The sequence below is a fragment of the Denticeps clupeoides genome, chromosome 10 (assembly GCF_900700375.1).
Source record: "Denticeps clupeoides chromosome 10, fDenClu1.1, whole genome shotgun sequence".
In the NCBI taxonomy this organism is placed as follows: Eukaryota; Metazoa; Chordata; class Actinopteri; order Clupeiformes; family Denticipitidae; genus Denticeps; species Denticeps clupeoides.
Window position 1 is genome coordinate 6778832 of NC_041716.1, and position 24677 is coordinate 6803508.

The window sequence follows — 24677 nt, forward strand, 5'->3', positions numbered from 1 at the left end:
AATAACTGTAGCAATAATTTCACATTTATGTGTACACGTCACTGAGGTGTCATCTCACCAATCCACTAAATGACCAGGCTTTTCCTTATGGGAAAAAAATGAAAGCAGCTGACAGCTCTACCAGCAACGTGTGCCGCAGTAATGCATTGCCTTAACCCATCTTGTCTTCTGCCTCTGGAAAACGGTGTGTCCACGGGGAAGAAAGCCGCATCTTGCTACTAATCGCTCAAGCCCCCGCTACAGAGCGGTTTGTAAATACCGCGCCGAGCGCCTGGATGTCCCCACGACCGCTTCTGACAGTCCCTCTCTCTGCCTTCGCCCTGCCCGCTGTGCCTGTTGCGTAACAGCAGGGTTTGCAGGATGTCAGACTGCTCTTGACGTTCAGGGCGATTTTGGTCAGCCTTGCTGGAGGGACTGAAACGGGAAATTCCTCTTTCAAATGTAATCACTGCATTTTAACGTTTGCTCTGACCACATCTTGATTCTTGTACCCTCTTCAGTGAGCCAGTCACACTTGTGTTTGATGTGTTTGAGGTGAATCGTACTGGCCAGTCCAACTATTTTTTTCCTTGCTTACTTTATCTGGACATAAGTTATTTAAAAGGTGCAATACGTAAGATTTTGCCAACAGGATATTTAAAAATCCACAAAATAGGCGACAGTATTTAAGCATAATGAAACTAGGAAAAACCAGACAGATTCTAACAAACATACCAAGACCAAAGGAAAACAGTGGATGAGTGATAAATCAGCTGGTGATTTAACCTGTGATTATTTGTGCATAATTGGTTGCCATTTTCTCTGGATTGCTGCTAAGCTCATTATTACACCTGGCCTGATTGTGAAGAGAAGGACTATGAAATGTTGCAGAACCTCGACATAGGCGATCATGTTCAATTTTTTGGTACAAATTAGAAAGCTGGAATATGATAATGCAATAATGGCCTCCAGTAGTTCTTTGTCTTTGATGCTAGATGCAAATTTGATGTTAAATAAACTCAAAATACCCTCTTGAGATACACAATGGCATATTGAGACAGCATAGGTCCCAGCTAGCTGGTTTGCATGCAAACATCACCAAATATCTGTGCAACATAACATTCATCTTTGACATCAAAAGTGTTATTTTTACACATTATTTTAATTGCCCGAGGGAATAAGTGCACCAAATGTATGGGCTACAAATCTACGGCCTGTGTGTCTGTTTCATTGATCTGTTTATTTGTTTTTACTGCATAATTCCTATTCGTCACGTCATGGTTGCCTCTGCAGATCGTGGCATAGATTGATGAGAAGTTGGGGATGGGGAGAAAAGACATGATTTACTTTGATCATTCAACGTTTCCCCAGAAAGCACAATGTGAGATCATGAGAGGTCATGTATTATTTTAATAATGGCTGCCAAATTATCACTTAAATCATAATACATATTTAACAGTTTAAATTAATGTAAATACACAGAGTTTTTTTTTTCACTTTCTTTCTTGCTTAATTCCTCCAAACTAGAGAAAATCTTTACTTGAAAGAAACAGGCAGAGAAGGTAGTTTTAGCACTGAAAGTAACTAACAGCCTTTCTGGGTACATCAACTTAAAGAAATCTGCACAAAATTGTAATTTTCTTTCAACATTTTATGTCATTCTGGCCAGATCCTGATAAAATAAGAATGACAATCAATCGATTGTCACCCCTCAATTTGGTTCTATGTCTCTTGTATGTTTTACTTTATTTTCCGTTTGCATCTGTAATGTTGTGTGTGGTTGCTTTGGATGGTAATCTTGTGGTTTTAAGAATGGTCTTACATGTGCATCTATGGTGGGCTCTTCAGCTAGTATCAGCTAGTATTTAAGAAGGGTTTTAAGGTTTCAACATTTAGGTTTTATTCACTGTCACCATGGCAGCAATTTCTTAAGAACCAACAAGAGACAACACAAAAGAATTTGGGTGTGAAAACGTTAATTGCTCCAACAATATAAAGCTTGTCTGATGGGAAATATCAGAGGACATTTTTAAAATGTTTGTGGGCCTTGTAAAACAGAGCTCCAGTTAAAGAAAGGCTTTCTTTCTTTGAGGGGTTTATGGAGGTCAGATCTCCATGGCACTGGTCTGTAAAGCCTGAGCGCATTTTATTTTTTTTATTATAAAGCCTCAACTCAATAAGAATGCTCATTTATTAGTCTGAACACCTCCAAGACTCGTTGGGTGTCCTTAGAAGTAGTTTGAAGTCAGGACTGCAACTACTGACTGTCGCAATGTGACCTCAGAGGAGAGAATGTGTCTTTCATGTTGGTCTTAGTTGCCATTAGTTGTTGCCTTTGGCACTGGGTACAGGAGCTTCTTTCTACAACACAGTCCATTTCTCTGGAGTCACTTCACAAGTGTGTGTGTGCATGTGTGTGTGTGTGGTTTTGAAGGTGCAGGGGGAAATGTTAAAAAGAAGATTTCGACAGAACTGAAAATGAGGAGCGAGGAAAATCTGGGAAAAACTAGGGAGTAAAAAAAAAAAAGAGAGAGCGACGGAAATTCATAAATAAGAGATAGCGCCGCTATTTTCGGCTCGTGGCCTCGTGTGTATTGACACAGTGATTTCTCTGAGCCACATTAACATTGCGTAATGATGTCTGATATTTAATGACTCTCCCCCACCAGTTTATCACTCTGCCACGTCCCGAGATGATGCATTTGCCTTCAGGCAAAAGTGGATCTACCATAAAAAATATCTGATTCTCACCTTCCTGACTTGCATGTTAAACAGTATAGAAACCGTAGTGTTGTGTTCGTACAGTTTGCAGACTCTCCCCCTGCACAACTGATATTTCATGCAACGCCACACCGAGAGGTGAGGGAGACACAGACGCTGGTCACCTTGAAGCAAAACGCGTTAAATAAGTGAAAAGACACGGCTGGACACGGCAGGAAATGCATACATCGCACTGACCTGTGGCACAAGTGACAAACAACGCATGACAGAGGCATTTGGAGATAGACTGTGTTTAACTGGGTTCTGATCACCCACCCCTAATGTCTACTGTCATCAGTACCCAGCACACAATGTGAGCCCAGTGGCACCTAGGCATCATAATTCAGATGCTTTAATTATTCCACAAAGACATATATCAGTAGATCAACATAATATTAGGCCTTCAATGTATTTATTTGAAAATTTAAATAAATGTATTAAACATGTGAAATAATTAATATAATCATGTATTATTATATGAATTATTATTATTATTAAATGAAACGAATATGCTAATTGATTATTATTATTATTTTATCTTGATTGTTCCATCACGACTGAAATAGCACAGCTGTTTTATTCAGTTTTATTCAGATATTGTCATCTTATTAAGCCCTTTCCTCAGAACCCATCTGGTCTGTCAAGTCAAGTCAAGCCTGTCCTCGTAAAATACAGAAAGTAGTGACAGCAGGGTTGACACTTCCAAAAACTAAATCCTCTACTTCCACGATAAGGGGACGCTACAGTACAGACTCACTTTCAGATGATTCATTTCTTTCTTTTTTTCTTTCTGTCCTTCAAATTGAGAAAGAATGAACTGCAATGCTGAGATGGGCAAAACGCATAATCACTTATGTGCTTAGCTGGAAAATGCCTCTTCCCTCTAGGCTGTGTGCAGGCTGATATTCCGTTAGTCCTTCAAATAAACATCTTACGTCTGTCGGGGCTCAGGAGCTTCAGGAATGAATTTTTTTATGCAGAATTTGCTGTGAGTCTAGCTCTGTCAGAATCTGCAGCTTCTACTCAACAGCACAACACTTTATCATTGAAGTAGGCCATGTAGAGATTTCAGAATGACTCAGTAGTAGAGTGAACCGTAGTCCGGTGGAATAAAAGAGAAATTAACACTCCAGCTGAAAGAAACTGAACACTGTCCTTGTTTGCCAAAGGTTACTAAATCTTCACTTTATGATATATTGCAGATTTAATGCTAGTGAAGTGAATATTTGGAGTGAATAAAAGCATGCTTGGGAGCATTTTAGTTGTAACTGTTCATAAATGTATACAAAACTTGATCAGTCTGTGTTGATGAGTAAAGGGCGTTTGTCCAAATTTCAGTGCTTTGGCTGACGAAAGCCCGCAAATTATTATAAAGAGGGTAGGATGCTATTGAGATATAAGCTATTTTGAGAGCACATTGTGTTTGAAGTCTCTGAAATTCACTTGCCAGGTTTATTTGTTTAACATAAATGCTGATTCAAATGCTGCAAGTCTGAAAAAGTCTATGTTGGCCGTGCAGTGTGCAGACAATGAAATATGGCCGAGCACATGGGCACACTGGATCAAATAATTTCCTTCAGGCAATCTCATTAACGTACTAACATGTATCAAATGGTGAGCTGTTAAATAAATTGAACTCTAGCCCTCTATGAGGCACGCATTCCCCGGCAGGGAGCATAAATCAGCAGGAATCAAGGGGCGACTTTTTTTTTTTTTTTCCTCTTGAAGACCAGGCACCTTGGTTGGAGGGGATGGAGCCGAATCTTTTTCAAGCAGAACTGCCTAGCCGGTTTTTCATTTGAGAAATGGTGGTGCCGTGATGAGAGTGCCTGGGACCATACAATTATTCCATTACGGACGGACGTTTATGTGACTATCTCACGGCGTCAGCATCCTGGAGTCGGCGCTCGCGTGAGTGGAGCTAACCCGGCTCCTTCTTTGCTTCTCACAGGTTCCTTTTAGTAGGTGTTGGGGTTTGCACTGCTACCGCCACACCCTTTTGAATCATATTGCATACATTTTTATTGACATGTTTTATTGACATTGCCAATCCTAGTACTTCTATGACATATTTTCACTACCACTTTGCACCACTTTGAACCACTCGACTTTCCTTTTTGGACTGGCACACAGACACACACACTACCTCTGTTATATTGAGGAATATTATTTATTATTGCCCTGTTCCATTTGCACAGCAGTATTTGCAATATTTTTACTTCACAAGTTTATTAATCGTTTCACTAGTTCAGCGCTGTCTGTCTACATGTTTTTTTGTTAAATGTTACTCTCGCACTGCCTGTGTCCCCTGTTTGCACTTTATGCAGCTTCAACTTAAACTTAAGTACTACCACCATTATTATTATATTCTGTATCATCACCACGTCTACTACTACTGATACTACCTCTAGTAATAGTCAATGTGTAGCCAATAACAATCAATGCGTGAATTAAAAAATAAAGTTTATTACATTTTGTGTCATTTATCATTAATAGACTGTCAATTAAAACTCACTAAAACTAATGCCACACTCATAGTTAACTGCACACTTTACAGTTGATGCCTCTCAAACTTGGTCCTACACAGCTATCCTGATCTTCAGTTCTTAAAGACTTCTTTTGGAGGACCTTCATGGTTGGATGAACCTTCAACATTCAGGGCAATTAAAATTTCCATAGGCTTAAGGACACTTTAATATTCTCTCCCCCTATCTGCAGCTTTCAGTGGATTTAGGCTCAATGCTGCGGTCGAGGTAACACTCTCTTGGCAAATATTGTGATGAGACAGAAAAGACAGGAAAGAGGCAATTTGAAGCCAATGTGCGTACAGTGCTGATAACCATGTCACAGTTTATAGGCTGCTGCTTTTAATGGCTTTCAGTGTATGTATGATAATGGGAGCAGAGATAAGCTACGGGTTGTTGGAAACTCTTCATCTTAGAGAAATCAGATGCAAATGATATGCTAAATCATTAGGGACGGGTGTGAACATCGCCTGTACATCACTGGAAATCAACACAAGCTGGGTTCTGCTAAATGCGCCTTCATATTCAGATTGTTGCCTGTCGTTCCTCTGCAGAGTCCCACGCCGTTTTTGTAATTTTTGCCACTTATCGTGTGATTAGCACTGGTCTGCTTGAGCTGGTGAGTGAGCCGTTAATCGCGTCAAATTGCTGGGTGAGTCACATTGGCTGTCTGTGCTCGAGAGGGTCCCTTCTGATCAGCGGGGGGGCTCGGCAAAGTGTTCTTCACGCTGGGCGAGTCACAAGTGTTGGGATGAATTGCCTCTTCTGGGATGAGGTGTCGTTCGCCTGAGTTTACGATGCTTCCAAAATGCATCCTATGGTGCAAAAGGCAAGAACTATCAGTACGCGTTCATCTCAGACCCAAAGCTTAAATGGAATTTGATTATAAATTGGTTGTGGAACTAGTATTACGTGTGTTGAACCCTTTGACTATCGTGAGTGGGGAGCCACGACAGAGGGAGCAGTGTGTGAGGATGGTACTTTGCCAAGTGGCACCTCAGTGGCACCGTGGCAGCTCGAACCAGCAACTTTATGATTACGGGACTATTTCCTTAGGTTAAACGGCATTTTACTGGCCAACAAAAATCTGCCAGTTCAGAAACTGTGCAGGACTTACATTTACAGCATTTATCAGACGCCCTTATCCAGAGCGACTTACAATCAGTAGTTACAGGGACAGTCCCCCCTGGAGCAACTTAGGGTTAAGTGTCTTGCTCAGGGACACAATGTTAGTAAGCGGGATTCGAACCCGGGTCTTCTGGTTCATAGGCGAGTGTATTACCCACTAGGCTACCACCCTTAGGACTTATTAAATGCTAAATGTCAGGCTTTTTAGAAGAATTCTTAGATGTTATGGCTATTAGCGATTTTATTCAAGATTAATAAAGCTTTCTGATTCTGATTCTATCATTTATTATTTTATTAGCAATTATTTACAATCTCTGTTGCTCTATTGGAGGGATGGACATGGTTCTTCCCAAAATATTTTCCATCATTTAAAGGTCTGGTAGTAGCCTAGGGGTAACACACTTGCCTATGAACCAGAAGACCCGGGTTCAAGTCCCGCTTACTACCATTGTGTCCCTGTAACTACTGATTGTAAGTCGCTCTGGATAAGGGCGTCTGCTAAATGCTGTAAATGTAAATGTAAAGGTCTGAGGATTGATGTGAAGATGCTGCTGCTTCAAAATTTCTAAGAGGTGTTCATCATATAATTTAAATAATTTTCAAAATTGTCAACCAATTATCCAAATCAATCTTCCTCCAATTTCTAACATTACCATTCAATTAGCCTCTCATCTAAATTAAAATTTGTGGATGTATCAGGATTAAAAACAATTAGATTTTTTAACCAAAGTTTTAGCAGCAGTTCAGTGATTACTGCACATAAAGTCCTTTTAGATCCTTGTAAAAAAAATAAAGACTGGCTTAGAAAACGTTGAGCCTTTCTCAAGCTGCAAGGCCCTGTACAAGACTGCCCTGCGAGAAGAACATGATTCATCCATCCGGACCAGCAGGCAAAGCCTGTCAGGTGTGGAGCAGAAATAGTTCCAGACCTCCTCTGTAGCGCTCCCCTGCGGCCTGTGGATTTCCCTCAGAAATAACGACCGAGTCTGGGCATCCCTTTTCATCCACCTCACCACCTTCCACCCACCCGTTTACCCCGTGGACCTGCGGCGCTCACCACAACACAGCACCATTCCTGGTCACACCGTCGTCATGCCGTTCTGACCGGGGCAGGAATGTGGGGATGCCAGATAATATAAAATAAACAGAATTGCTATGTAGCCAACAGCCAATCAGTCATAATGCATTAAACATTACTTGAATGAAAAGGAAATATAAAGCATTTCAAATTTTGTCTGTCAGCAGATTAATCAATTTGTAGGGTTATTTGGATGTTTTTCTTTTGTTGGAAGTAGTGGTGGGCCGTTATCGGCGTTAACGTGCTGCGTTAACGTGAGACTCTTATCGGGCGAAAAAAAAAATATCGTCGTTAATCTATTCACAAAGTTGGGTTGGGAGCTGGGTCTATACTATGCAAGCTATTGTGCCGGAGTTAAATGGTTACACTAGATTTATAAGTATATTTCTTCTTTCTTGTGTCTTTTATTTTCTTATTTCCTAAAGACTTTTATTTTGTTCAGGTCTCTTGGACACATGGCGTGAGTTGTGAGAGGTGCGTGGGGTTTGTGTGCAAAGTTATTTCTTTCATTTTAATTTATGTACATATTAGGAATATTTTGCATGTGTGTTATTTTGTGAATTTTTTTTTATGTTCTTTTAATACTGTATATTGTAGAGAGAGGTGCAGAAAGATGCGATGTGTGACGCGATGTTCTGACGCAACCTTGCTTTTTGTACAGAATACACTTTGCACAGAAAATTTCTTGGGTGTCAGCTCATCATTTGCGGTTCAAGAAACGAAATGAAAAGTTACACAAAGCAGAAGAAGAACCACTACACTATGATGACTTTCACCTTGATATTTTAGCGTGGATGTATACCTAGCCGAATTGCACTGTAGGGGGTGAGAACGAGTCTTCGAACTGTGAAATTACCACATCAAACGTGACGTGGTAACATGGATGCAGCTATTTAACTGAATAAACTGTTGGTAAACACAAGTACATCTTATTGAACATAATTTATTTTCATCACCATTTATCATAGTAGAACAGCTTTCTCAAGCAGTTTGTGATGCATTTTGTAAACAGGAGATGAGCCCCTGGTCTAATGCGCCACCTGGCTTGAGAAACCCGTTCTCATAGACTTACTTTCAGTCACTATTTGGGTAGCACACATATTCTGAATGCCTTCGGCAGAATTCAAATGAGCCATTTTAAAATAGATTAATCAAGATTATGTAGATTAATCTAGAATGTAGATTAATCTAGATTAATTCCAAGATCACAGTGAGATTAATCTAGATTAAGAAAATTAATCTATGCCCACCTCTAGTTGCAAGACATTTTGAACTTAGTAGTTGTAGGAGATGTTTCTGTTTTTTTCCAGAAGACGTTGAACTTTATTGTGCTGTAGCACATTTTTAAGATATGCCTGATACCCGCTGTTGTCAGGAAAGGTTAATGTGAGATTAGACTCACAGATGAACAGCAGCTCATTTCTCACATGGACTGATGTCAACAAAATCATACATGGTTTATTTTATCTAAAGACGGTCTTAACCATTGCAAACTAGGCATAAACACATAAACACACACTTTTTGTCTTTTGTCTGTGAACCCATAATCATGATTTAACAGCAAACCTCTTTTCTTCTTAAACACATACAGTACAGGCCAAACCTTTGGACACGCCTTCTCATTCAATGTGTTTTCATTTTCATGACCATTTACGTTGGTAGATTCTCACTGAAGGCATCAAAACTATGAATGAACACATGTGGAGTTATGTACTTAGCAAAAAAAGGTGAAATAACTAAAAACAGAGGTGTTCCCAGAGGTGTTTAGCACATGTTGGCCCCTTTGCCTTCACCCTGCGGTCCAGCTCACCCCAAACCATCTTGATTGGGTTCAGGTCCGGTGACTGTGGAGGCCAGGTCTCCACTTTTTGTTAAGTACATAACTCCACATGGTCATCAAAATAAAGAAAACACATTGAATGAGAAGGTGTGTCCAAACTTTTGGCCTGTACCGTACATCCCCTCACATTCGACCAATCAATCTTCCAAGTGGCCTGTGCATAACAGCCAGGGCAGGAGGGTGTTTGTGCCTGGGACCTCATGGGTACTGGAGTAAAATCAAAAAGTTTTGGTGAGGGTTAGGGTCAACATTGTGACGCTCATTCTCCAATTACGAAATGAGGTCAAAGGGGAGATGGAGGAGGATTTATGGGCTGACTGGGCATGTGGGTGAGCCTCAGCTACCTCAGCGTGCTTCATGCAATTTGAAGAGTTTGTTGGGAGGTGGTTTAAGTGCTTAAGTATTTCATGAGTCACCACGACAAGCATTAATCGGTGCACAATGGAATAGAACAGAAAAAAATTATAGGGATAGTGGCATACTATTTATTCTGAAGCATAAATGCATTAAAATATCCAGGATTAAATTTGTAGTCAGTCACACTATAAAGTTATTACTAAGCTATTACTATTAAATTAAATAGTATTTCCATTCCCTATTATATAATATGCTTTTTTGAGGGATTATTTGATCTGATCAACTGCTCTAATGTCGCGTAAAATTTGGACATGCTGTATGGAACATGTTCTCATTATCGATGCATGAAATTAACTACATGCCCGAAAAAGGATATTTTTGGTTTTAGAAATGTGCAGAGTTATTGTGCTAGTAAATGTTCAAGTCAGTGGAGCTGCTGGTGTTCGAACCCTGGGCTGCATGTTGTGAGTAGTTGTCAACATTAACCACTGTGACTCCATCCTGACTTGCCTGAATATTCATGATGTTAATATGGATATTTTGGTTGCTATGGTTGCTAAAGCATCCATTATCTTAATGAGCAGAATCCCAACAGCCCGTCTCATTAAAATGTGAAATATTGGGGAGTGGGTTTATGTACGCCTGTTCTGGCACAGCTACTGGGCAATTTCCTTTTGGCATATAACGTCCTTCATTGAGCCAATGTCATTTGAGAGCGTGTGGATATATGCACACCAGCGTATCTGAATTTGTAGTCTGAGGTCCTCTTCAGACCACCCAGCTAATCCTCTAGTAGTCATTTACTTGCTAATGTCCTCCGCTGCAATCGTTTCTCTCATTCTAGCGCTTGCTCTTTCTCTCCCTCTGTGGTCATGTGACTAAACTGAATATATTTTCATGTCTTTCCTCTCCATTTAAGCCATTTGGGAGCCCAGGCAAGCTCAGCATTGGTCTGTGATCATCTGTTCGCTTTTGCGTTTTGTGATGCCCGAGTCAGACTGGCGCCCAGACTGGCAGCCTGTCAGCGGTTCACCCGATTATTGGGTCCTGATCACTCATGTTGCACACTCACACCTAGGTACTTACACCTGCGGAACATTCTGTCACCATTTGCATTTGGACAGCAGGTGACAACTGGGGGACCCGGAGGAAACCCGTGCCAACATGGGGAGAGCATGCAAACTGCACACATTAACATAATATAAGCTTGGTGTTAAAGGAAATAACTGGAAATAAGTTAACTGGAAATAAGTGAAAACTTAATTTGTTAATGTATAAGGTCTTTTTTGAAGAATGATGGTGGCCTAGCAGTTAAGGAAGTGGCCCCGTAATCAGAAGGTGCCACTGAGGTGCCACTGAGCAAAGCACCGTCCCCACACACTGCTCCCAAGACACCTGTCATGGCTGCCCACTGCTCACTAAGGGTGATGGTTAAAAGCAGAGGACACATTTTTATGTTTCACCATGTGTTGTGCTGCAGAGTTTCACAATGGCAGTCACTTCACTTTCACTATTTAGCTTTCACTTTGGACATCCTTTGTACCAGACATGTTTATTGCTGTTGCATTAAGATGCCATAATACATCATTATCATAAAGTTACAATTCTCCAGCATTACAGGCTTTTAACCTGTAATTGATTTTAATTGGTCTAAATGTAACCTGAGGTTTATCTATGCACTTGCCTGTCAAGTACAGTAATTAGAGGGCAATGGGCCACCAATCAGCTGAACAATCTGATTAATTAATTAATAATTAATTTCCCTCAGTGTTTTTTCTGCCTTATATTCTGTACTTTTTGGTTGGTTTGGTTTCATCATCTTTAGGAGATTTTTTGGGGGTCCATACAGTAAAAGAAAGAATTAATGAAGACAAACACTGCTTACTGGCTGAAGAATGGAGCCCAGAGTTTGCTGTTTTGCAGAGTTTTCTGATAGTGTTGATTTCAGGGCATAGCTTTTGAACATTCTGCAGATTCTGCTCTCCCTGGGCCAGCCTTGTTTATTTTAGCCTAAGGCTTCCAGCTCAGTCAGGCAAGAGCCTTGTGCCAGGTCTGCAGTGTTGTCTCACTTCTAATTACCCATCTCCAAAGTCTAGAGTCTCTAGGTTTTGCTAGGTTTGACAAGGAATATGGTACTATCAAGTACCCATGATAGGAAAGTCAAATGTTTTGAGTGTTCTTCCTTGTCTTTTGTCTGAAGCCAGCACCTGAAACATCCCTGAAGTTTCTCACAGCGTCTTGTTGAAGGTGTTTCATGGTGTTTGAGTGACAGTTTCTCTGTCTTAGACCACAGGAGATTCACTTGAAGTTAGTTGCTGAAACTATACATGCTCTGAAATAATCCAAATGTGCTTCCCTGCTGACAACAACAGCATACTGCTGGTAGCTGGTTGACAAGAACAAATGCAAAAAAGAAGCAAATCTTCATATATGATTCTCTGCTCATGAAAGCTATGTTTATGCTGAGAAAATGTGACATTTTTTACGTGCTAAGCGTGGGCCTTGTTCCCTACTGCAGTGTGGTCTTAAAAAGAAAGAAAAAAGAACTTTCCTGATGGTGATGTGAGTGTGATGAGGAAAGGAATGAGAGCTGCCAATCAGCTTCATAGTTATCTGTACCTTTCTTGTTTTATCTACTTATGTAAATCCTGAGAGTGCCTTTGAACTTGGGGAACTCAAATGCTCCCCAAACAATCGCATAGCGCAGTTACAAAATAGGGCCCAAAGTAATTTTTCTTGGATAATTTAAATCTGGTGTCTGACTAAAACACTTACAGCTGCCAGTTTAAACTGACATTCTACTTCTTCTTTAAGCATGAGGCCCTCAGCATGTTCTTGTGTTGTGTAAGGCCATGTCTTTAACCTGTCTCTCTGCCTCACAGCACCTGACAGGGCTGAAATGGTGGAGGAACGAGTGTATCGGCTGTGGCATGCCTCATAAAACGTGCCAGCAGAGATGTGGAAGGAAGTCAGATCTCCAGACATCATCTACTTCTGTCATTTCTGAAAATGTCTTCCAGGCTGCTCACTACATCCTCAAGACAAAAAAATGAGGTTAAAAGCCTCTTCTCTAATTTAGAGCTATTTTGATTGCAATATCCATGACAGCAAAATTGAAGTGTCATTCCTCGAATGGAAAAATACTGGGTCCAGGAAATTGTTGCTATGAACTGTTTTGAATACTAGTCCACCAGAGGAGGACAGCGCTTATTTTTGCAGCATTCCTTGATATTCCAAGCCATGCAGCGACTGGGTGTTTTTAATACTTTCTCAGGCTGAAGTGGTCGGATGTGGCCTGTATAAGAGTTTGCATCATCATCACACGTGATAGGCACCCTGGACCACCCACTTGACAGGGGCGTGTGATTGTGCTTGGTTATACATTTCTAAAGCCAACAGAGTTTTGGATCAGTGGAAGTGCAGTGGAACACACAGACACAGACACACACAGCGATCACCCATTCATCTTCAGTTTACATTGGCATCCTTTATATCCTGTTATTTGATCCAAATGAAAGTCATGGAGGGCAAGCTGTGTTGGTTTTGTTGTGGGGTGGCCATCTTGTCCTTTATTTGTTTGGTATGACATGAGTGCATAGAAGAAAAGTGTTTTGTCTCAGTTTGTTTCTTCACACTGATAAAATAATTCATTTTGTGCAGGCAACGTCTCATGTTATTGAGTTTCCATTCACTGTTTAACCTATCTATGCTGCTTCCATTTTCTGTTCCCAGCTGTTAGATCATCAATAATGATGGTGAAAAAGAAACCTTTTTAAAAAAAAAAAACATTGTGAGATTTTTCTGCCATAGTGATGTTCTTCTGCTTTCATGAGGGGGTGTGTGGGTGTTTTCACCCTCTAGATCCATTGCACCCCAAATTTACTGGAATAGCGCCACAGTGACCCTGAACAATAATTACTGCCTTTTGTAAATGGATGGTGCAATATAACAAAATTTAATAGAGTTTTAACGGCCTTCAACATTGGCTCAGTATTATGGTGGTACATCATTTTAGGAGCTGAGGTGTTATAATTCCAGTTTTAGTGGCCACTTTTACGCTCTAATGCAAATTTAATGTGATAAATGCGTAATCTAGTCTAAATCTGGACACGTTCTGGACATCTAAGAGACCATGGGACGGCGTATCTTTGTCCAATAAGCACTTTTTTCCTGAAATATTTAGAGGTAGAAAGCTGGGCACAGGCCAGCAGTTTGATGGATCACTCAGTGCAAGCTTATGGAGAGCCGCTGCTTTGAAGATATCATGGCATATTTGGTGTCGACAAAAGGCCGGCACAGACTAGATGAGCAGTGATGGATATTTTAAATAAATGATACCTCCTTGAAGAGAAGTCCAGGGGTGCAGCAAATGTGGACAACTTCAGCTTCTCCTGACATTTATGGAACTTGGCTGTCATGACAGAATTTTAACCTTTTCCAAGAGCTTTTTCTACTTTTAAAGCTGATAAGAATTCCCATTTTTATTGTAATGTAAAATTCTGTCCTACCATCTTTAAACACCAGAGTGACATTTCATTTAGCTCTATATCTCTTGCTACAAATCTGATCCTATTGGAGGAGGTGTAATGTCTACAGAAAAAGACTACCTATTTCCTTACATTGCACCTGTTGCATAACTCTTACAATATTTATATTGGACATGTGTCCCTCTAGACACAGCAAGAATGTAACATGTCCCTCACGTAACTTAATTGAAAACTCAAGGGACCCAATCAAATGTGAGGGCCTACTGACAAAATCAAAGGATGATCAGTCAACCTTGCTCTGTGGAGCAAGATTCAAAACTCCATCCACTACCTTTATTAGAGGAAAAAGCCAATCCACATATGCAGTGAAAGAAAACGGCAACTAAAGACTGTGTGCTTATTTGATAAGGTGTGCAGTGCACCCTTCTGGGGCAACAAAGCATTCGGATAACAGGATGTGAAAAAAATGGTATTTTAGCCTGTGGGTTTAGCATTTTACTGAGTGTATTTGTTGATTATTAAAATAAATTGTAGAAGTTCTTGACTTTTTTTTTTTACTAGTCCTTCTCCTGCCTCATCTGACCTTTCCACTGCAGCTCGCTTTAACAACCTGATGTCTAAATGCCAAGTTGGATTGGCTATGCAGCCACAAATCCTGACCCAGCACCATTCTGCAGTCGTTTTTACCGCTGTTGACATTTCCTCTCCGTCCAGTGGGGATAGGATTGAATGCACTGGCTGGTTTTATGAGCTGCGAATTTACCTGCACATGCAGATGGTGGAATATTGACATGATTATATCAGCAATGGGCTTCTGCAGCTAGAGTTTAATTGCATATAAAAACTCAGTGTGCTGAGAACTGCAGAGCCCAAAGCTCTGATTGCTCATTTCAGGTATAAGAATAGACAGTTTTCTCATTCATTCACACCTCCATAAACCTCCTCTTTCGTTTTGTGTTAATGGTTTTGGCTTTGCATTCATTATATTAATCATTACCCTCGCTATTATAATATATTTTTATAACATTGATATATTTAACAATCTTTACACTTTTACATGTACAAATAAATGCAAGATAAATGATATGTGTTTGAGTAACACATGTCTTAAAATGTTATTGTATTTATGCAAACATTTCATTCACATATATGTCATTTTAGATAAATTATTGTCCCAGCTGAAGAAGAATTTGGCATGTTAATATAAATTCACAGACTCTGAGGAAGCCAGATGGCCACCAGATGGAACTATTTCACAAGCTTTTAGACTAGGTGATTCAACGACTGCAATATTTGACTTTACTTACCCGATATTTGGCTGGCATTGGTAAATTAGAACTATTATGTAACTATTGATATTTTAACTTTTGGGTTGTTCATAGTAGTTCTGGCATTCGGTGTAAATTGTGTGTTTGTGTTATCCAGTAGTTGTATTGATATTTTGTCGTATACTGTCTGAGGCATGTTTGTCAAATAGCCTACATAGAAGCAGATTCAGAAAATGTATTACAAAATTCAAATATCACTTCATGTGTGCGTTTCTGCTTGGTTTACATCACTATAGTCTTGCTTTTTTACTACTGCCATTGGTTGCTCAACCATTTTCAGTTCTTTTTTGACCTCAAAAACACAAAAGGTCAGCAGGCTGAAACACAATTAACATAAAGTCTATTCAGTAGGCTGCCAGACAACTTAAGTATCCTACACCTTTACCATTTCCTAACAAGAAAGCATTAGTCCTATTTATTGTTTTGCATTTCAATTAGCATAAATAAAAATTTCCAACTAATTAGTGAAAGGATTAAAAACTACAGCTTGATTAAATCATTGCTAATTCTAAGGATGTGAGTTTGAATCCCGGCTTGGACCTTGTGTGTGTGTGGAGTTTTTGCCCTCCATGTTGGTAAGGGTTCCTGCCAGGACCTTCAGTGTCCTCCCACCGACCAAATGCATGTACACTAGGTGAAGTGGCCATAGGTGTGAGTGAATGGTGTCTCTCTCTCTCTATCTCTCTGTGTGTGTGCCCTGTGCCCAGTGTCCTGGAATGGGCTCCGGCATCAGCAGACTGAGAGAGTATACGAGTGAGTAATACCATATTACACTATAAACACAATATAAAGGGCTTTCTTCTTAGCCACTACTGTCCATCCACTATAAGCACAATCTTGATGTGATCATCAGCCAAGTAGGGTCAGTGTCAAGTTGCTAAACATTAACAATGTCCTGATTAATTAAGTAATTATCGTTTCGTTTTTCACCCTAGGGACATAATTGGCAACGAAGTCTGCCTTCTCTTATGACACATAACATCTATCTAATATTTACTTCCAATTTCAACCACATATAAGATTTTAATTGAACCAAGCATAGTCTTAACACGTCAATGTTCAGAGCACATATTGCAGATTTAGTCTTAGGAAAGTTATGTTTGATTCCATACTGTTTAACAGTTCAGTATCTGCAGCAGGATAATTAATTACCTTTGTTCATAGTGATACTTCTTCCCTTACTATAATCTATTTAATTCAGTGATATGGGTGGCTAACTAAAAAAATATATTTTCAATGCTTATTAAGCTGTGCAAGTGCAAATCAGAGATTATAATATAATATATAAGATAAGATAAGATGATCCTTTATTAGTTCAACAAGTGTAGTAGCAAATAATAAAAAAGTTCACTGTACAAACAAGCAAATAAATAGTCCTAGGATAGCAAACAGTGAATGTGATTACAGACTTGCACAAGTTATTTTCTCAGGCAGAAATGCAGGAAACATGAATTTAAGTGAGCAAGTGTATAATCAGACAGTGCAATGAAGAGAATGCACAAATAGAATAATTAAAAGGATCTTTATCAAAAAGGGAACCTTCACACTGGTTATAGTCAAGCACATTAATTACCTGCCTATGAGGAAACTGCTATCCAATGAAATATAAGGGAGAAATGATTTCAGTTGTTCGTCGATACCGTAAAAATGTAAATACTAGGTCTCATTTGCTATTTACCTGTGATTAAGATAGAACTGAACTAAACCTCATTTAATATTTTACCACACAAGACTGAAATAAAAGAAACAGATGTTTTCATAAATGTTCTAGTGCAAAAAAGGCAACATATCATGAATTATTATTTACTGGAAAATGTTTATTATCATTCCATCTATAACCAAGCCTGCTAGCGTGCAACTCACAGACACGGCACCAAGTTTATATAGAGTTTCATGGTGTGCACCTTCTGCTTCCACACTTGTTTATACATCAAATGCTGTACTCCAATTGCACAAAAAATTATGCTAAGCATGTAACGTGACTCCTGATCAAACCACCTTTGAGCCATGCCTGAGGTTTTGCACATGTAATGGATTTTGGGTCCATTAAAGGCTTTAGTAAAGCTCTTCCTGTCAACCGCCTACTCATGTCGTTGCTGGCGACACACTTGCGCAAGTGTGAGCATATGTTAGCACTCTGTAATTTAAGGGGACGGCCTCCTTAAACACCGACAGCTTGAATAGTGGCTAAAATTGTACTGTAATTAGGCTTTAAAACGAACAGATTCTAGCTTGAACGGCAAAAGCTTGTCAGGTTTTTTTTTTTTCAGTGGCTGTGAAATCACAGGGGAAATAGCTGCTGTCTGAAATTCATTTATCTAATCCGGGTTTATCTCAAGCACCCCTTTCATTATGTCAGGGAGAGCCAGGAGATATCACTGCTACTCACAACCTTGAGTGTCCTTGAGCCTAAATATTGACTTCCATAAGGTTGCAGATCTGTGAGGTAATTGGTTTTTGACTCTTAGGTTATTTGATGATGGGACGTTGATATAAATTGTAATGGATCATTTCCACAACCTGGAAAGAAAAAAAGAAAGAAAAAAATTGGCATGGCAAAGTAGAATTCTTTTTTTCCTATTCAGATGCAAATATATGTAAAAAAAAAAAAAATAGGAATCCATGCAGGGCTTATTTTACTTAAAATGCTTGCAAATCAGGCAACAGTGAATAACCTTCGGAGGTAACTGTGGGCTGGAGCCATGGTTGTAATGGGCCATTTATGTGGTCATTTTATGGATTTTTAATCACATGTAAACTGGAGCATTGCAACAACTGAGCAGTGAGGATCCATTTGCAAGAATTGCCTTCATCAGTTTAATTGGTTTGCTTTTCCGGCCCTTTTTAACACAACCTGCACGTACCGCCAGATGTTGCATATGCATTTTTTTTTCATATTGTGCTTAATGATGCAAGTGCAAACCTGTCAGGCAACTTTTTATTTGGTATATTTTTCATATTTTTATGATACTGAAAAATAGCCTCAGGCTCACAAACATTGTCAAAAGCTATCTGAGCATCTGAAATTCAACAATGCCATTAAGTCACACCATTTTGCATAAGCATGGCTGTTGTAGTGAGACAATGGCTCATTGAGTTCTCCCTAACATCAGTGTGTTTCTGAGAAACGTGTCTGACCACAAATACTGTCGTCAGAAATTTGTGGAGGAAAAAACTTGTTTGTTGTGGTTTTATATGAATTGGATCCACTGTGTCTATATTAGAAGTGTTGACACCATAGCTTTATTATCTGTGATCCAAAATCTTGATAATTGAGAATCTAATTAGATCACTCATGCTGGAATGAAGGGCTGAATACCATTTCTCCATCTGACAAAAAAAAAGGAATTTGAACCCAGGTGATCTGACGCTGAACCCTAAAGAGGTAGAGATACAGACTGGGAGAGAGAGCAAGCGAGAGTTGGCGTGGCTTTAACTCAAGAAGCGTTTAGAGACCCGTTCACCTCCCGTGATCTGAGACATTTGTATTCGGAGGTGCTTGGAAAATCGAGCTCGCCCCCAAGGCTCTGTAGACCAAATGAGCTGTGTGCAGGTGCCATGGAAACTTAGTGTGGAGAATATACCCCTTGACTGAATTCTCATTGTGTTTTCTCCTCAGCCACACAAATGCTCAGGGAGATCATGTCCGTTTTTATCCATCAGAAAAGGAAAGTGTGCGCGTAAAAAATAAATAACTATATGTATGTATTTCACTATATTTAATTTCATTATATAATACTTTTATTTTTAAACTATATATCCTTGAACTTTATAATTTGGACTGCAGTCCCAGCCTGTTTCCAGTGGGCTTTTTATTTTTGCATTAAAGCAGTCATGCCGAGTGTGGTGAGAGATGAGCCACAGCAGCTCGACATTAGGACCAAACGTGAATATTTAATAAACCAAAGGAAACTTGTTATTGCGCTGTAAGGCATCTTTTCAGTATTTTTTTACTTGCCATCTTTACTTTACTTTACTTATCATGTCACTTGTTTAGTGTTGTATGTCTACTTTGACTACATATTTTGTTTGTCTTAGATGTTCTTCTTGCACTGCCTGTGTCCCACCTTTGTACATGTTTGCACACATGAACTTTATGCCAGTCCATAACTTTGTTGGACTTTGTTAGCTGAAATAAAGTTCAATTGAGTGATGGCTGAACATACAGGTAACAGAAACAGAAAATAATGTTTTAAAATTAATATCACCAATCAATGCAGAACGAAACTCTCATTCAACCCATCTAATCCTGTGACATCTGTGTCCCTTAAGGACCCCCAATCAGTCCCTTAGCGCCACCTGGTGTACCAGTGGCATTGTGGCGTCACAAAAACATTCATGTCCATTTTAGATGGTTTGACATGTTTTTTTTTCAGCAATTAAGAAAGTATGTTATTTGGTTGTTTTTCAGATTTTTTCATAACCGTATTTTAAATCTGTTATAACAGATATTTTATATCCATTACATTCATGTAGCATATGTAAAATATTGCAATAGTCAACACCACAACCTTCCTTTGCTTATATGGATCAACTGGCCATTAAAGTGAAGTGATTGTGATTCACTGCAGTACAGCACACGGTGCACACAATGAAATGTGTCCTCTTCTTTTAACCCATCACCCTTGGTGAGCAGTGGGCAGCCATGACAGGCGCCTGGGGAGCATTTTGTTGGGATGGTGCTTTGCTCAGTGGCACCTTGGCGGCTCAGGATTTGAACCGACAACCTTATGTGTCTGCGATGGTAAAAATAAAGTGTGACACTAAATGTGTCATCATTGATTTGAGCAGGCTGAGGAATTGAGTTAGCAGGCCAGTTGGAACAAAGTATTGATGGGCAGAGGAGGTTCAAAGTATGATGTAAACATAGAAATGTTTCTTTGCATTATTTTACACTTCTGGAGCTTCTGCAAAACCATATAATTATGTAGGACAATCAAACCTGCTGATAGTAGCATAGGTTACAGAAAATAAGAGAACATTATTGTTATTTTATCTCAATCTTTTTCTCATTATTGCATCATAACTAAAGTATTTTTCTCAAATGTCACAAGCTTTTTTCTTAAGATCTTAATAAGTCAATATCTCAAGTTTGTGATTTCATTTTGTGTGGTTTCACAATTTCATGTGACATCAACATTCACAACCTTGTAGAATGCACCACAGACTTCAACTTTGTTTTGTTGCAGTTAAATTGCTAAAAAATATATTACAATTTTCAAATAACAAGACAAAAGGAAAAAAGAATTCCATGTCCTCTATAGATTTTCACTCAAGAGAACATGAAACATTTTGCAGCCTGATGATTCCTCTCCAGTCTGTGATGAAGTGTTTCCACTTGCTGTTCCTGTAGAGCAGTGCAAATGCCTTAGCCCGTCTTTTTTCTTTGCTCTTGTTCTTTGTCAGTGCATAGCTGTCTCTGTGTGCCAATGAGCATTTTGTATGCACTACAGACATTGACACCTTTTTAAATGTTTTATACTGAAGTATGATGTACATTGTTTTAGATGTTATCCATCAGGACATATGAAAAGCTCAAAGAAAAAATGGAGCAGTTTGAATTGCAATATTGTGCTGGGGTTTTCAGTAATCAGAATGCCATTTATCATGATGGGAAACATTGTCTCAATGCAAAAATCTCAGAATAATGCAAATAGAAGATTCTCTTGAAGAGCTTTTTATTAACTTCAGAAGACAATAAAGAGTACTATCTTAGTTGTGTTGTACTCCTTTTTCAAATATCATTTAATCTTTCTCTCTGAAAGGATTTTTGGCACTGTGCACATTTAACATATTATTATATTTGCATGTATTTCATTTTGATCAATCTGTAACATATTGGGAAATGTATGTTCTGAGTGCAAATTTATTGATATATTTTGCATAAAATACACTTACCCTTGTTTGATTGGTGATTGGTGGGCCACCCAGACTGGCCAAATGCTGATTTTTAAAGCCAACCTTTGTTTGTAGAACACTGGATTCATGCTCCTTAAAAGCTGATCTCATTTGTCTTTGTGTGTGGTAAGCTCGTGTCTATTGATTATTGAATTTCATTTAGTGCTCACTTATTTAGCATGCATGGATCTTTAGCTGTCCATTTGCTTCTGTTTGTCTCTGGGGATTTGGCCATCTGCAGCATCCATTGTGCGCTTACAATTATTGTATTTGGCCTACTCTCTTGCAATTTAGTAAAGTCTCACATGTCACGATTCCTGCTCCACCTCCCCGCCCACAGCCACCCAGAAGCAGATGGGGCTGGTATCCTCGATCCAGTGGCCATCTTGCTAGTCACATGTTCATCATTGTGGTTTGTCCCTAGTTGCTGCTCGCCGTATTCCGGTTGATTGTCGCCTGACACTGACTCTTTTCATACGACTACTCTCTCTGGATTGACCTTGCCTGTCTCCTGTTTGCCCTCGATGTTTTCGTCTTCCTGCCCGACTTCTGATCGCCCCTCTTGTACCTCCGCCACTGCCGACACTGAACCACGCCTGACGACCATTCTCAAGGCCACCATGTACTACTTCCAACCAGCCGTGGTAAAGACTTCACCTTGTGCTGCCATGCTGTCCCCCGCACCTCTCCCCATGGCTGCTTCACAATGCTCACGGCACCCCAAGGCCAGCACAAACTCCCCCGCTCATCTTGCTGCACTGGGTTAAGGTTCCTGACTATCTTGTGTCTATAATGTCAATAATAATAATGTCAAAACTGGACAGGTTTTGCAGTTTTGATATCCAGTGGCTTTTAGTGTTATTGGTAATTTTAACGGACAGCAGCAAGAAATAATTTGTTAAAGCTTTATTCATGTATTTTCTGAACATTTCTGAAAGGGGTGAAGAGAGGCATTGCATTTCTCTCCATACTAACATATATTTTTTATCTCCATTGATCTGTTGGCAAGAAAAAAAAACATGCCATGAATTTGAATGCAAACCAAATGATCTTGTTTGTCCAGGAGGCCAAAATTAGACTCTTGTCTCCAGATGAGGGCAGTCCAAGGGTGTTTAGTATGCAGTGAGCGACCAGGAGTCTTGCATAAATTAACCACAAATCATGTCACAAAAACAGCCTTGTTCTCTGATTGTATCTAAGTGCCCTACAAGGTTTGATGGTTCTGGTCAAGACCTCCAGGTCCAGATCTTCTCTTGTACAGACTTGTCCACTCACTTCAGTGTCCAGAACAGAGGCCCAAAACCTAAATAATTCTTGATATGTGATTGTTTACTGACAGCAGGGGGAGCTATAACATTATAACACAAAAAACCCAGAATAACACAAAATAAACACAAAAACTGTCTATATTCCAGCCCCCCTACATGACCCTCCACTCACTCTGCCAGAGGTTGGCTCCATCCCGGGATCAGTTAAGCCCAGTCTTTTTGTACTGTCATGTTCCATGGGTGTTCTGGGGCTGAAAAACAGGAGATGATGAAAAAAGTAAGAACCCATCAGACTGAAATCTGGTTCGACTTTGAGACTCTCGGATTAAACCAGTTTGGTTGAAAAGCAAAAAAAACTGCAGTTGATGATAAGAGTGATTGCATAAAACATTAGTCTGTTCTTTTTTCCTTTCCTTTGTTGGTGAGGGAGGGAGGGCATCCTAAGATCAGCTTTAAGATGAACGGTCAGGTTGAGATTGTTGGAGTTTCCACACCCCACTGCATTTCCAATTAGCTTATTAACGCCTTGGAAAATATTGGAATTTCTAGAAGGATATGAATGTAAAACATTGGTTTTAGTGGCAGAATCATTGCTCTCGTAAAAACATTTAATGTTAGCAAATGCTATGTAGTTTGATGGATTCTGAATCTTTCTGAATTATTATTACAATAACACAATAACATTCATAAGAGAATGAATTAGTGATCAGAATTGGAGATTTCATGTGAAAATGATTTGAGCTTGGCAAAAACACAAGAAACACATTAATAAACCAGACGAACCACTTGAGGGAAAACAAGAGAGCAAAACAAAGGCTAGCAAATACCAAGCTAATGTAATCTGAAAATGAACTAGCAAGGCTAATGCTAATGTGCCATCATTCGAAATATAATTTGAAAAAGTAAAATAGTAAATTATGTCCAAATGCTCTTCTCTTGTGTTGAGGGTTAGCAAGTACATTCCTAGCAAACGTAAAAAAAAGGTTGGTAGCTGGAATTTGCTGGTGTGACCAGCACGACCAGCATGAACACACGGCTTTGTCAAACTTTCAGGTCAGAACAGGTCTTAGCTTAAAATGGTCATATCAGCTAAGACCAGCTTTGAACAGCTTAAATTGTGTTTTCATGCTGGTCATATCAGCTAAAACCTCTTAAATCCAGCTTGGCATTTGCTTTTCCAGCAGGGCGTGACAGCATTGGTTGAGAATGTTATCATACCGAAGTAGAATTAGTGAAACTATCCAAAAAGCATACATTTACACTAAATTTTACAAAAAATAATTACAATAAGGCAATTTATTACATTTTCACTAAACATTTTTTTATGGAAGTAGTTGATAATCATTTAGCTACTCCAAAAGGCCTAGTGCCTACTGAAACAGCCTTGTGATGAATTTGTTGAATCACTGCTTTTGCAGGGCAGTGTGCTTAATGATGCCTGCCAAGTGTCGTAGTCACTACAGGCCTGGCAATGTTCGGAAATCACAACAGATATAACCAAGATTTTAGCTCCGTCATATTGACCCTTAATATGAAAATGGAGCAAGAGGAGGATTTGAGTGTGAGAACCAAAAACAAAACGGGCAAATGTTTACACATTTTGTGGACCAGGAATACAAACACAGACCTTCTTCTTCAGGAAACGTTCCTCCACAGTGGAATGCTGTTTTGAGGAACCTGTTGGAACATACTTTCTTTCGTGGCTGTGTGAGGTTTGATCTTTTGCTGCTCCAGTAAGGGATAGTCAATTAGGTTACTGAGCTCGCTGCTGTGCCACGGCAAAGTGCTAATGAATGGACAGTATTATGTCATATCATTATGTCTCCTATATGATTCCATAGTCAAGTGTAGTAGAAAAAACAAATGACCAATTCTTAAAAATGTCCTGTGCATAATGTGAAGGAAATATGTATTGCATTTTATTCAGAGGCCCATCATAATAGTGGATACAGAGTAGATACTTCAGTGATTATTTCAGGATGTGATGAGTCTGTATGCCGACAGAAAGTTGGGAGGTTGGTACTCTGGC

At 39.4% G+C, this 24677-nt stretch overlaps 1 protein-coding gene across 2 annotated transcripts in view; it reads left to right on the forward strand.

The window, feature by feature from the left end:
* The window catches only part of LOC114798189 (kazrin-A-like), a 167808-nt gene that overhangs the window by 947 nt on the left and 142184 nt on the right, over positions 1-24677 (forward strand). The window lies entirely within an intron of this gene.